This window comes from Ranitomeya variabilis, chromosome 1, assembly GCF_051348905.1.
Source record: "Ranitomeya variabilis isolate aRanVar5 chromosome 1, aRanVar5.hap1, whole genome shotgun sequence".
In the NCBI taxonomy this organism is placed as follows: domain Eukaryota; kingdom Metazoa; phylum Chordata; class Amphibia; order Anura; family Dendrobatidae; genus Ranitomeya; species Ranitomeya variabilis.
In genome coordinates this window covers 496389632-496403657 of record NC_135232.1, presented here as the reverse complement: position 1 = coordinate 496403657, position 14026 = coordinate 496389632, and the positions used below count along the sequence as shown (strand labels likewise).

The 14026-nt window shown below is 39.4% G+C and overlaps 1 long non-coding RNA gene across 2 annotated transcripts in view; it reads right to left on the bottom strand.

Moving 5' to 3' along the window:
* The window catches only part of LOC143765397 (uncharacterized), a 227404-nt gene that overhangs the window by 19623 nt on the left and 193755 nt on the right, over positions 1–14026 (bottom strand). For both annotated transcript variants that reach the window (XR_013213382.1, XR_013213383.1), the window contains exon 2: positions 8659–8809. This is a non-coding gene — a long non-coding RNA (uncharacterized LOC143765397). The remainder of the gene's footprint in view (positions 1–8658; positions 8810–14026) is intronic.

The following is a 14026-nucleotide window of genomic DNA, read 5'->3' as shown; positions in this document are numbered from 1 at the left end:
GGGGAGTTCATTTACTATTTTTTTTATTTTGATCACTGTGATAGGTTTTATCACAGTGATCAAAATGTACCTGGAACGAATCTGCCTGCCGGCAGATTCGGCAGGCGCACCGTGCATGCGTCCACAATTTTGGAAGATGGCGGCGCCCATGGAGCAGACGGACGGACACCGGGAGGCTCGGTAAGTATGAGGGGGGATCGGAGCACGGGGGGGATCGGAGCACGGGGGGGATCGGAGCACAGGGGGAGCGGACAGGAGGACGGGGGAGCGGACAGGCGGACGGAGGGGAGCGGAGCAGAGGATGGAGGACTGGGGAGGCGATCGGTGGCAGTGGTGGGGCAGATCAGGATTTCCAGCTATGGCCGATCATATCGCTGCATCGGCCATGGGTGGATTGTAATATTTCACCAGTTTTCTTAGGTGAAATATTGCAAATCGCTCTGATTGGCTGTTTCACTTTCAACAGCCAATCAGAGCGATCGAAGCCATGGGGCAATTGGACTTAACCCTTTCACCCGATCTGCAGGGACGCGATCCCTCCATGACGCCACATAGGCGTCACAGGTCAGATTGGCACCGACTTTCATGACGCCTACGTGGCGTCACAGGTCGGTAGGGGGTTAATACACTTCCGCAAGGCCACAACACTAATTAGGGCAAACACAGTTGATGAATGAAATTCCAATGCAAGTTTCTTGAAAGCATAAGGACCTTTCATTATGTCACTGACCACCTGACTGTCACCAGTTCCTATTGATGTTAATGAGGAAAGAAAATAAGCTGCCTGCCGATAATTCGCACCGGAGTTTGCAGAAGAACCTATAGGTTTGTGGCAAGTCCTGACGTTTAGGATTTTTTGCAATTTTTTATTTTGTTATCAGAACACCAAAATACAGTACATGGAAATTATATGAAAATATTCAAACAACTTTTTGTTTTGCAGACCTTTGTTAGTATTACACATGCACGGTTAGGTATCAGGTATATAGGTACAAGAGTATTTTGCAGTGTAACATGGATAAGAGTTTTAAGGACTAAAACAAAGAAGTTGTCAGACTGAGAAGAAGATCACTATGGATCAAAGTTAGAGAAATACAAGAATCTATAAAAAATAATCACCTTTGGGTTGTAAAACTTTATATATAAATACTTCTGTAAGTAGTTGCATTAGATGCAAAACCTTATGTAAAATGTTCCCTAGTTATGTTTCAAAAACTGTGCTGATGTAAAGTAGACATGTGGGAAATGTTACTTATTAACTTTTATGTGACATAACTCTCTGATTTCAGGGCATAAAAATTGTCAAACTTATGAAATTTTCAACATTTTCACCAAATTTCTTCACAAATAAATACAAGTCTTATCGGATAACTTTTACCACTATCATGAAGTACAATATGTCAGGAAAAAAACATTCCCAGAATCAGTGGGATCTGCAGAGGAGTTCCAGAGTTATGACCTCATAAAATGACAGTGGTTAGAATTGTAAAATTTGGCTTGGTCAGGAAGATGAAAACGGGCATCCAGGTGAAGGAATTAAAAAATGTGTGGACTTTTGTGGGAAAATACCAGTACTGTTTACTGGGACTATGAGGCTAGCGTCTCAGAAATTATATTACTTTTCAATCCCTTTGGAAAGAGTAATCATATTATTTTCTGTAGTTTAAATGTTGAATCACTCTGAAATTGTACATAAGTATTGGGGTTATGGAAATTGTATAAGAGTATAAGATGTCTTGGAGTCTCTTAGTCACATAATATTCCTTACTCATCCCCACGGTGTTGACTCCCTTGTTGGCTGGTTTTACATCAAATCTAATCTATATGATTTTTGAACCATTGCAGTGCTTGTTTTTCATATTACACATAACTTTTAGATGTACATTTAGGTCCAGAAATATTTGGACAGTGAATCAAGTTTTATCATTTCGGCTGAAAAAGCTAAAAGTGCAAACTCTTAGCTTTAATTTGAGGCAATTTTACTAAAAGCTCTTTAATCCATCAATACTAGGGATAGTGTGAGGGAGTCTTTATTCAAATAAAGTGGGTTTTTTTCCTGTGTGTTTTTATTTTTTACTACCGAGTTAGTATTGGGGTGTCTGATAGACATCTCTTCATTACTAAGATAAAAATTACTGACCTCTCCATTCTTTGCAGGTCGGAAAACTTGCAAATTAGCAAAATAGGCAGTGTATCAAATACTTATTTTCCCCACTGTATGTTAATACTTCTCCAGTCAGTGTATTTATCTCTATTGAGTTCATATTTTTTGAACAATGAGGAATCATCAAGCTCAGCACAGTGCACTTGCACTCATAACTGACAACCAGGTTTCCTTGGCAACACAACTCTCTGGTGACGCAATGGCATGCCCCCTATGAAGGGTCTTGGAAGGTGTGGTGTCGCATCACTGGACGCCTCTCCCGGAACTTTTTGGACTTCGGGATTCCAGTGAGAGCACTGCACACAAGGCCCTGGATAGGAAAAGAGGGGTATATAACATCTTTTCCCCATTTACTCAATTATCCCCTTCTGATGAAGCAAGAAGTGAAATGAGTGTCAAGGAGGCACATGTGACACATGTCTGACAGTATGTTTTATACATTTGTTTCATTTTCTCCATTGGGACTTGTGGTTCAATGAATGATATGCACTGGGCACTTTAGTGCTATCATGATATACAAGTCCCTGATTACGGCCTCCACAAGCCAGGAGTGATATCTCCAAAATGACCTGCACAGTAACTACCACTTTTCTGTATGTATTCTATTTATGTATTTTATTGCTGTATATAAGATGTACTTTCTACTTAACTATTGTTACTTACAGTTGTGCTCAAAAGTTTACATAACCTGGCAGAATTTTTGCTTTCTTGGCCTTTTTTCAGAGAATATATTCGATAACGCCAAAACTTTTTCTCCACTCATAGTTATTGTTTGGGTGATTTATTGTCAAACTACAGTGCTTTCTACTTTTAAATCATAATGACAACCCAAAACATCCAAATGACCCTGATCAAAAGTATACATACCCCATTTCTTAATACCATGTATTGCCCTCTCTAACATCAATGACAGGTTAAAGTCTTTTGTGGTAGTTGTGAATGAGGATCTTTATTTTCTCAGATGGTAAAGCTGCCCAATCTTCTTGGCAAAAAGCCCCCAGTTCCTGTAAATTCCTGGGCTGACCAGCATGAACTGCTTGCTTGAGATCTCCCCAGAGTGGCTCAATGATATTGAGGTAAGAAGACTGAGAGAACCTTCACTTTCTTCTGCTGTAGCCAATGAAAGGTTGACTTGGCTTTGTGTTTTGGATCATTGTGATGTTGGAAAGTCCCATGCTCAGCTTCTGGGCTGATGAGTGCAAATTTGCCTCCTGTATTTGCTGATAACGTGTTGCCTTCATCTTTCCTTCAACTTTGATCAAGTTTCCTGTGCCTTTGTAGCTCACACATCCCCAAAATATCAGCGATCCCCCTCCGTGCTTTACAGTAAGAATGGTGTTCCTTTCATCATAGGCCTTGTTGACCTCTCTCCTTTATGGTTGTGGCCAAAAGTAAAATTTTGTTCCCATCACTCCAAATTACCTTGTTCCAGAAGTTTTGAGGATCATATCTGTGCTGTTTTGTGCATTGTAGGCGAAATACTTTGTGGCATTTTCACAGTAATGGCTTTCTTCTGGCGACTCCAAAATTATCATAAACCAGATTCAATTGGGATTATAATATTGGCTCGTCAAAAAAGACTAATACAATAACTCTAAAAATACTTTTTATTAGTCAACAAAATGTGAAAAACCAAACGGAAAAACAAAAAAATAAAAAATCTGTTGCTGATCTGTAATTACTGTTAGATACAACAGCATGTTGGGTTGTGAATAGGCCTATATGACCCTAATTCACCCTAGCTGAACTCCTTCCTACCAGCGGAGATTGGCACCCTCTTGAGACGCAAATGGCGCCCCCGCTCACCGGCGTCTCTCCCTACAATCTCTAGGTGACCCTACAATAGGTAAACAACAGAAAACCACACACAGCAATACAATTCCAATCCAAAAACTTGATTGTGCCTTTTGTGGAATACTGAGTTAGACAAACCCAGGAGTAGAGCTAAGGGTCTAATTTTAATATTAAGCCACCGTAATAATATCAATTAGAGGTACCAGAAAATATCATAAATAAAAACGTAATATTGGTGGTTAGTTTATTAACAAATTCTTTGAGGGGGAGAAGAAAAGGTGGAGGGGGGAGGAGATGTTATTACTCCTTACCCTTCACAATCCCTATTTACAGAGTTTTTTCCTAGCTGCGGAGGTTGGCTCCCTATCAAAACATGCAAGTGGCTCCATAATACGGGGATAGGTTAAGGGGGAAAAAGGGGATTGTGGGTTAAGGTCAGTACACCCAGAGTATGTATCTCCAACTGGGCTGCCAATCAATAGCCCCCCTAATCCAGCATAACCACTATAGACATAATGTATAGTGCCATTATAATAAGTTGGATATAGCAAATCCACAATACAGCATTCTTTATTGCCGCATGGCCCCTTATAGTGCAAAACTCATTTCGTCAGTGGCAAAGGGAGCAAAGAAAAATCTGTAGATAGCACAAAATTAACACCTCATTAGATCTCATTAATTAAAAACAATATCACTGCATATTATTGTGGCAGCCTAAATAAATCATTACTCTATTGCACTATGCCCACACAGATCACCAATCTGATAAACATTTTGAGGATAAAATTTAGCTTAAACACGCTAGATCAGCATCGCGTCTGCTAGATCAGCATCGCCTCTGCTAGATCAGCATCGCTTCTTGTAGTGCATAACTTATTCGGTGGCAAAAGGATCAACGATTTAAAGTGTATGCAAAATCTGTAGGTAGTACGAAATTAACACCCCATTAAATCTCATTAATTCAGAGCAATGTCACTGCATCTTACTGTAGCAGCCTACATAAATCTCCACTCTTTTGCACTATGCCCAGACAGATCAGCAATCTGATAAACAGTTTCAGGATAGAACTTAGCTTCAACATGCTAGATCAGCATCACCTCTGCTAAATCAGCATCGTCTCAACGCATTTCTCCCATGATGTAAGTTCCTCAGGAGGCACATAGTAGCTTCAGTGTTCATTCAGAACATCAAGGATTTAGATGACGACTCGACCATGCAGCCCATTTTTCTTCAAGTGCCTCCTTATCATGCATCTTGAAACAGCCACACCGCTAGTTTTCAGATAGTCCTGTATTTCAGCCGATGTTATTTGTGGGTTTTTCTTTATACCCTGAACAATTTTCCTGGCAGTTGTGGACAACATTTCTGTTGGTCTACATGACCTACCCGTGGCTTTGTTTTTACAGAGCCCCTGATTTTCCATTTGTTAATCATAGTTTGAATGCTGCTGACTGGCATTATCAATTACTTGGATATCTTTTTGTATCCCTTTCCTGTTTTATACAGTTCAACTACCTTTTCCCGTAGATCTGTTGACAATTCTTTTGCTTTCCCCATGACTCACAATCCAGAAACGTCAGTGGCTGGATGAAAGATGCAAGAGTCTGTCTGGATCTCAGAAACTCGCTCAGCTTTTATGCACACACACTTATTCCAAGCAAACAGGTCACAGGTGAGGATGTTACTTTTAGTAGCCATTCAAACCCATTTGTGTCAACTTGTGTGCATGTTATCAGGCCAAAATCACCAGGGTATGTGAACTTTTGTCAGGGTTATTTGGATGTTTTGTTTTGTCATTATGATTTAAAAAGAGAAAACACAGTAGTTTGACAAAAAATGGCTTCACCCAACCACTAACCATGAGTGGAAAAAAAGTTTTGGTGTTATCATTCAAATTCTCTGAAAAAAGGACAAGAAAACAAAAATTCTGCTGGATATGTAAACATTTGAGCACAACTGTATATGGGTATCCCCTTTTAAGCTAACACTTCACGTGGCTGTGGTACATTAGTAGGTAGCTTTTCTATTCTTCTTTGGATACATCTATTGATAACAAATGAATGGAGTTATTGTTGTAGAAAGATTTATAGATTTACTCTTTGTTATTTAATACAGTCCCCAACAAACATATTCTCTGTCTATTTAGGTTACTGTCCTTTATCACCCTCAGGAACATAAGTAGTATGATTTGTCGATGCAATTCATTTTTATACCATGTGTTTTCATTATTTTTTCCCACATCAAATTTATTCCCCATCTATTTGCATTTTAATGTTTTACAATTTATTGGGTGTATATTGTCACTCAATAAAGATTTTCTATGGTTATATCTTTATATGAGGGGTAATTTTTCTTTATTGGATTTGGTTTTTGGGGTTTGACTTCTCATTAACTTTAGGGCTTTGTTGGCTTTCCACTTTGTCAGAGTTGGGCAAAAATGGGCATAAACGATAAAAACTTGCAAAAACTTTTCAAAGCTTTTTATGCCAACTTTTGTGAACTGGGACATGCTTTAGCATAACACTGGCCAAGGAAAATGACAAACAGGCATATTGCATATTTTGGAAGAGATATGTGCACTTGAAAACATTCAAAATGTGACAGACAGAACAGCAATCATCTGCACGCCTATAATCGAATACACATTGTAATGAATAGTATAGCTGAAAGTGATATGACATTGTCACTCGATTAACGGTAATTTTGGATCAACTTAATGGTGCACTGCAATGAAGATTCTCATTAATGCCAAATTCTGTCTATAATTTATACACCCACAAATCTTTGTGCTATGTTACATTTTCTATACCACAAACTAAGTTTGAAAGAATCATTCTGTTTTTGATGTCGTTCACCAAGACTTCTAGCAAATGACACAGCTCTTGTGGGAAAGACACACAAACTCCTTGTGTGTCCTTGGAGAGATTTAAACCCATGACCCCAGTGCTGCAGTGCTACCCACTGAGCCATCGTGGTATTTAGGCTATGCCCTTCATACATCATTTGTGAAATAAGAGAAATAGAATATTATCCAGCTCATAACGCAGATTATATAATCATGTTATAAACAAAGTAGCAATAAAGGTTTTAGGGAGACACTTGCATGTTTCAAACCCCAAACAACACTTTCCGTGCACTAAAAGACACTGGATAACTTTTTATTCCATTTCTTTTCAGACACAAGGTGAATAAAAAAAAACATGTCTGGAATTGTGTTTGTTCTTTACAGCAACCACCATGCTGTATAATTGACATTAACCTTTCTCCCCAGGTGAGTGATAGCAATAACCAACTGTTCAGAATAGTTCTGGTACAGTGCGGTTTTATTTCAGAAGTACATCCATGTTCACCCTTATTTTAACAGTTATGGTGTTCACTTTTGCTATTATTTAACTGTATACTCATGATAAATTTGATTCTTTTTTCACATTTCGTTAATTTCAGCAATTTATCTTTCATCAAGCACTTATAGCTCATTAGATAGGGAGTTGTAAATGCTGTTTTCCTTTAGACTCACTGCATTCCTCTCAATAGTTATATATATACTTAACCTCTTAACGGCGACAGTTAAGAGTACTTAAACCGTAACACCGTTAATTAACGGCACTGAGGAATAAGGGTACAGCGCCCCCCAGAGTCGGAATTTCTCTGGGGTCTCGGGTACCGGGGTTAGCTGAGACCCCAGAGAGTATGATTTCGGTTGGTTTTTACCGACCCCATTGTTGCGATCACTGTTATTAGCGGTATGACGGCGACCGCAAAAAAAAGTCAGATTTTCCATTTAATTTCTCCTTTGATGTGATCGCACATCACAGGAGAGAGAAATAGGAACCCTGGTGTTAGGCGTCAGGATTCTCACCCTGCGCAGGATAGATCTCAAGCATTGTCTGCTTCTGCAGTCTCCCATTCAGGTCCGGCCCTGCAATTGCTGCTCAGCACAGACATCAGTCCCAGCATCTTGCTCAGACTCGTGGTATACGTTTGGTTACTGCTGGCTCTCCAGTCAACTCTATGGTAACCAATGATATGCGGGTGCAGCCTTGCGCTTTGGAGTCTAAGTCTGGAGATGTCTGTGATGTGACGTCTTCTCATTGGTGGTCGGATGGTTAGCTGCTCTAATGATGTGGCAGTCCCACATTGGCCCACGGGTGATGTCTTGGCTGACTGGGCATGAGTGTTTTGGGTTGAGCTTAGCGTACAAAAGACTCAATGCGGCCGCGCTAGTGTCATTCATGTTTGGTGTGTGAGGGTGGCTGCTCTACCACTCTGTCAGTACGTGTGTGTGTGTCTTTGCTCTAAAACTGTACACATTGGCAGGCAACTTGCACACTTATGCGGTTTCGTGCCCTTGGCTCAATGCCTGAGTCTCTAGTCTACTAGATGCTTAGGGTACCTTTCAGGCACGAGCTTGATAGTGTCAGGACTGGAGTAACTAGCTGCTTGGCTTAGCATCTGTTTCGTACATGTGCGCGATTGGCACAGTTCTTTACCGAGCAAGCTCAACCATTTAGTTGCAGAGCTAGCCCAATTCACATGCTATTATCCGTGTGATGTTAAAGGGAACCTGTCACCCCCCAGGGCGTTTTTAAGTGAAAGAGTCACCTTCAGCAGTAATAAGGCTACATTCTGTGAAGGTTGCTCTTATGCTTAGTATCCCTAGGAATGCTGAAATAATCACTTTTATAAATTGCCTGCCATACCTCTATTGAGTCCCGGAGGTATGTCTTCTCCCCCGGTGTCAACCGCCTCGGAGACGTCAATCATCTCTCTCTTGCGTCTGTGCGACTCCTCCTGTGTTCCTGTTACATGACCAGCACCTGCGCTCTGCCGTGTTAACCCTTTTAGTGAACACTGCAAAAAAAATAAATAAAAAAGTGAGGCAAGAAACAATGCTTTATCATTATACTGCAGAACAAAAAGTGGAATAAAATGTGATAACCTTTATTTACACTACTTTTTTTATCTCTGAAAGCATCATCTTGTCACTCAAGAAATAAGATGCCATACAGCTCCATTTGAAGAAAAATAAAAAAGTTATAGCTCTCTGAATAAAGCGATACAAAAATAATTATTTTTTAAAAATAATTGTGTAAAAACGCCAAACCATCGAAAAAACAATATAAATGTTATCGCTGTAATCGTACTGACCCGAAGCATAAAGCTGCCTTATCAATTTTACCACATTCGGAACGACATTAAAAAGAAAAAAAGCAATTCATAAATTGCCTGTTTTTGTTCATCCTGCCTCACAAAAATTGGAATAGAAAGCGATAAAAAAATATCATGTGTCCGAAAACAGTACCAATAAAAAGCGCCAACCCATCAAACAAGCCATCACATGACTCTGTCAGGCAAAATATGGAAAAATTATAGCTCTTAGAATATAGCATTTCAAAAACTAGTATTTTGCAAAAAAAGTGTCTTTTAGTGTGTGACAGCAGCCAAACATAACAAAAAACCCTATAAATCTGGTACCCGAAGAATAAAGTTGTCTAATCACTTATACTGCACTTGGAACAGGGAAAAATAAGTAAAACCAATTCTTTACCTGCTCTTGATTTGTTCATTCTGCCCCCCAAAGATCACAGTAAGGCTCGGCCCACAGTTATCTTGTGACCCCTGGCAGAAGATTCCCTATAATGACATATGGAGACACTATGGATGCCATATGGCCGGTGATCTGGAATCCGGAAGTGTCAGTCTTTTTAGGCATGCACAAAAGTGTAGTACGCCACAGTTTTGTGCACTTCTGAAGAAAAGGACACAGCTGAACAGAGGCCAGACAGAGACATAGCAACTCTGCTACCTCATCATAGTAAATGGATCTTTCGGGGGTTTCATGTGAATCACGTCACTTGGAGATTTAGATGGAAACCCCAAAGTATGTGCTCATCGTAAAGCACAGAATAAATGTCATCCCATACTTTATATAAAATTTTCCCAACAAAGACTTCAAATCAATACACAAAAAATACCCCACTCAGGTCCGTCATCTGTCAATCGAAATATATGGGGGTTCCACGTTACTGGTAGCACAAAGACTCTGTAAAAGCAAAATGGCTCCTCGCCCCTGAAAAGAAATTCAGCAAATGATGTGCTCCCAAATCCAAATGTCCCCCCTCCCTTCTGAGCCCCACAGTGTGCATAAACCATATTTAGCATCCACATGTTTGGAATTTCTGCAGCAATGAGAACCCACCTAATTTACGGATGCATGTCTCCAGAAGCATGAACTGGGTATCATGTACTGGTCACTACAATGTACTGGGCACTACAACGTACTGGTCACTATAAAGTCAGTTTACAATTACCACTCAGCAGCATCTGCTGCTGCTTGTTTCTGGAGAACAACCATGGAGTCCAAATCATCACTACACAGCCCGAAACATCGTGTCTGCGAATTGAGATACTGATTTGGCTTTTATCCTAAGTCATATTGCACGACTCGTTAAAGGGTTGATTGTGACTTGAAGGATCGCTACTTCCAATAGGTGGCGCTATAGAGTTAAGTCCTCTTTTTTTCAGCAGAGGCAATTTGCATATTTAAATTCCCAGAGGAGCATTGCACAGCGAATAAGCCTCCTTACCTTGACAAGCCAGCTGGTATGTCACTCTCCATAAGGAGAAACGTTACCCCTTAGACCCCAGTCCAGAGCCTCTCACCTAGCCAAATCAGTTCTCATGCTTCGCACTGATGAGGGCCAACAGCCCGAAACACCGTGTCTGCGAATTGAGATACTGATTTGGCTTTTATCCTAAGTCATATTGCACAACTCGTTAAAGGGTTGATTGTGACTTGTAGGATCGCTACTTCCAATAGGTGGCGCTATAGAGTTAAGTCCTCTTTTTTTCAGCAGAGGCAATTTGCATACACTACACTTGTAGTTATTTTCCCAACTGGGTGTAATTTCCAAAATGGGGTCAATTTCGGGAGGATTCTGCTCTTAAAGCACTTAGAGGCTCCGTATATGGAGTTCACAACGTATTCTACTCCAGGAGGCAAATAGCGTTACATCCCTCCCGAGTCTCACTGTGTGGCTAAGCAATACTGTACAGCTGTATATAGTTTATTTCTATATTCAAATTGTGGGACACATTGTGATGCAATTTTTACCAAGTTCCCAGAGTGAAAATTGAAAATTTAGGGCTAAAACAACATTTTGGTGTTAACATTTTTTCTTCACTGCCCAATGGTAAAAAATTCTGTAACCCACCTGTGGTGTAAATATGATCACTGCACCCCTAGATGAATTAACTGCAAGGTGTAGTTTGTGAAATGGTGTCTATTATGAGGGGTTCTGCTGTACTGGCTCCTCAGGGGCTCTGCCAATGTGCCATGTCACCCTAAAACCAGTCCAGCAAAATCTGAGCTCAAATATGGCACTTCTTTCCTTCTGAACTTTGCAATGTACCTCAAAAGTAGTTTTTGTCCACATATGGTGTATCGGCTTGCTCAGGAGAAATTGCGCAACAAATTTTGGGATCCATTTGCTCCTGTTTCCCTTGTGAAAATAAAAAATTAGTTGCTAAAATGAAATTTTATCGAAAAAATTATAATGTTTTTATATTCACGGTTCATTGTTATAAACTTTTATGAAACACCTGGGGGGTTTAACGTACCTACGACACATCAAGATACATTCCTTTAGAAGGTCTAGTCTCAAAAATGCTTTCCAAATGCGACATGTCACCTGCAAACCATTCCATCAAAATCTGCTTTCCAAAATGTCAATCCTTCATTTCTGTGCCCTGCCTTGCTCCCAAACAGTAGTTTCCCCCCACACGTGGGCTATTCGCCTACACAGGAGAAATTGCACAATAATTTTTGTGGTCCATTTTCTGCTGTTACCTTGTGAGAATTAAAAAATGGGGCTAAAAGGACATTTTTGTGTGAAAAATTAGATTTTTTTTATTTTCACAGCTCTAAGTTATAAACTTTTGTGGAACACCTGGGGGTTCAAGGTGCTCACCACACATCTAGATAAGTTCCCAGAGGGGTCTAATTTTCAAAAAGGTGTCACTTGTGGGGGGTTTCCAGTGCTTAGGCACATGAGGGGCACCACAAATGCAACATGGTGTCTGCTAATTATCTCAGCATATTTTGCATTGAAAAAGTCAAATGGCGCTCCTTTCCTTCCAAGTCCTGCCTTGAGCCCAAACAGTAGTTTTCCTCCACATATTAGGTATTGGCATACTAAAGAGTAATTGCAAAATAAATTGTATGGTGCAATTTACCTGTTACCCCTATGAAAATGCTAAATTTGGGTCTGAAAAAAGTTTTTGTGGGAAAAATTTTATTTTTTCTATTTACACGGCTCAATGTTATAAACTTATGTGAAGCACATGGGAATTCAAGGTGCTCATCACACATCTAGATAAGTTCCCTGAGGGGTCTAGTTTCCAAAATGGTGTCACTTGTGGGTGGTTTCCACTGTTTAGGCACATCAGTAGCTTTCTAAATGTGACAATTATTCCAGCAAATTTTACATTAAAAAAAGTCAAATAGCACTCCTTCCCTTCCAAGCTCTGCTCTGTGCCCAAACAGTGGTTTTCCCCCACATATGGGGTATTGGCATGCTCAGGAAAAATTGCACAACAAATTTCGGAGTCCATTTTTTCCTGTTACATTTGCGAAAATAAAAAAAATTGTGTCTAAAGTAACATTTTTGTGAAAAAAAAGGTAAATGTTGATGTTCTTTTTCGATACAGGAAAGATATATATATCCTTGTACCGTGTTAGCCAGTAGATAGAAAACTATTTAGAATTGAGAGTCCTCAGTGGTTGATACCTTTTAATGCTAACTGAAAGGATGGTTTGTTCTTATTTCATTGGTGAAAAAAAAAAAATACAAAGTCAATAAAGAAGAAAAAAAAAGTCACCATTTTCTGGGACCGATATCGTCTCCCTTTTTCGTGATCTAGGGTTGGTTGAGGGCTTATTTTTTGGGCGCCGAGCTCACGTTTTTATTTATACAATTTTGGAATGGATATGATGTTTTGATCGCCCATTATTGCATTTTACTGCAACATTGCATCATAATTCTGGTTCTCTTTGTGCTGTTTACCAATCAGAATAATTTACATTATATTTTGATAGATCGGAGATTTCTGATTACAGCAATACCAAATATGTATATTTTTTATTGATTTTAATTGTTTTATTTTGAATGAGGCAAAAGAGGTGTGGTTTTAACTTTTGTGTTTTTTTTTTTTTTTATTTTATTTAAAAAAAACCTCTTTTTTATACTTGCTCCAATTGTCCCCTTAGGAGACTTGAAGCTGCTGTCATCTGATTGCCTGTGCTACACATACCAGGACTTCAGCCCTGCTATGTGTTGCAAAAATCACGATGATATTGACAGGCACGGAGTCCGCATCAAAGGCCGAAACACAAGCGATAACATATTTATACATTATCAGTCATTAAGGGGTTCAGAAAATAAAGAAAAATGCAAGCTGGATATAAAATTGCACTTTCCCTTTAAAAAATACATCATTGATAAAATATATTGAAATTAAACTCAAGCATAATTTAAAAGCATAACTTGATCTCAATACTGCTAAATGACATGGTCATGTAGTAGCCAGGCAAGCGCTTTTAATAATGCTGTACATTTAAATTAAACCAGCAATTTAAACTAAAAAAAACCATGGATTAACACAAAAAAAGGCAAAATCTACAGCTGCACTTAGCAAACGTAGTACTTTCAGCATCAAAACATTGCTCCCAATCACCGTCAGGAGATCTCCTCCTATGACTGCTCAAATTCCATTTGCGGTACCCTTACATGTGTGGTCCAGTAATTCTGGGAGGTCATGTAACATTCTTGGATAATTCTTCACATCCAGCTTTTTGAAAAATTGGTCTCAATTGGCTCTTCTCTCTTGCATACTCCAGGAAATGACAAAAGAAAAAGGGGTTTCCCAGGCAAATCTAGCCACAAGGCCATAGAATTGGACTGCATTTGAATGACAAGCATATGGCTTTTGAATGCTATTAGGTTTTTACACTGAGTCATTTGCTTGGATGGATAAGTTGAAAAAAAGCCTTTTTCTCTAGTCACCTTC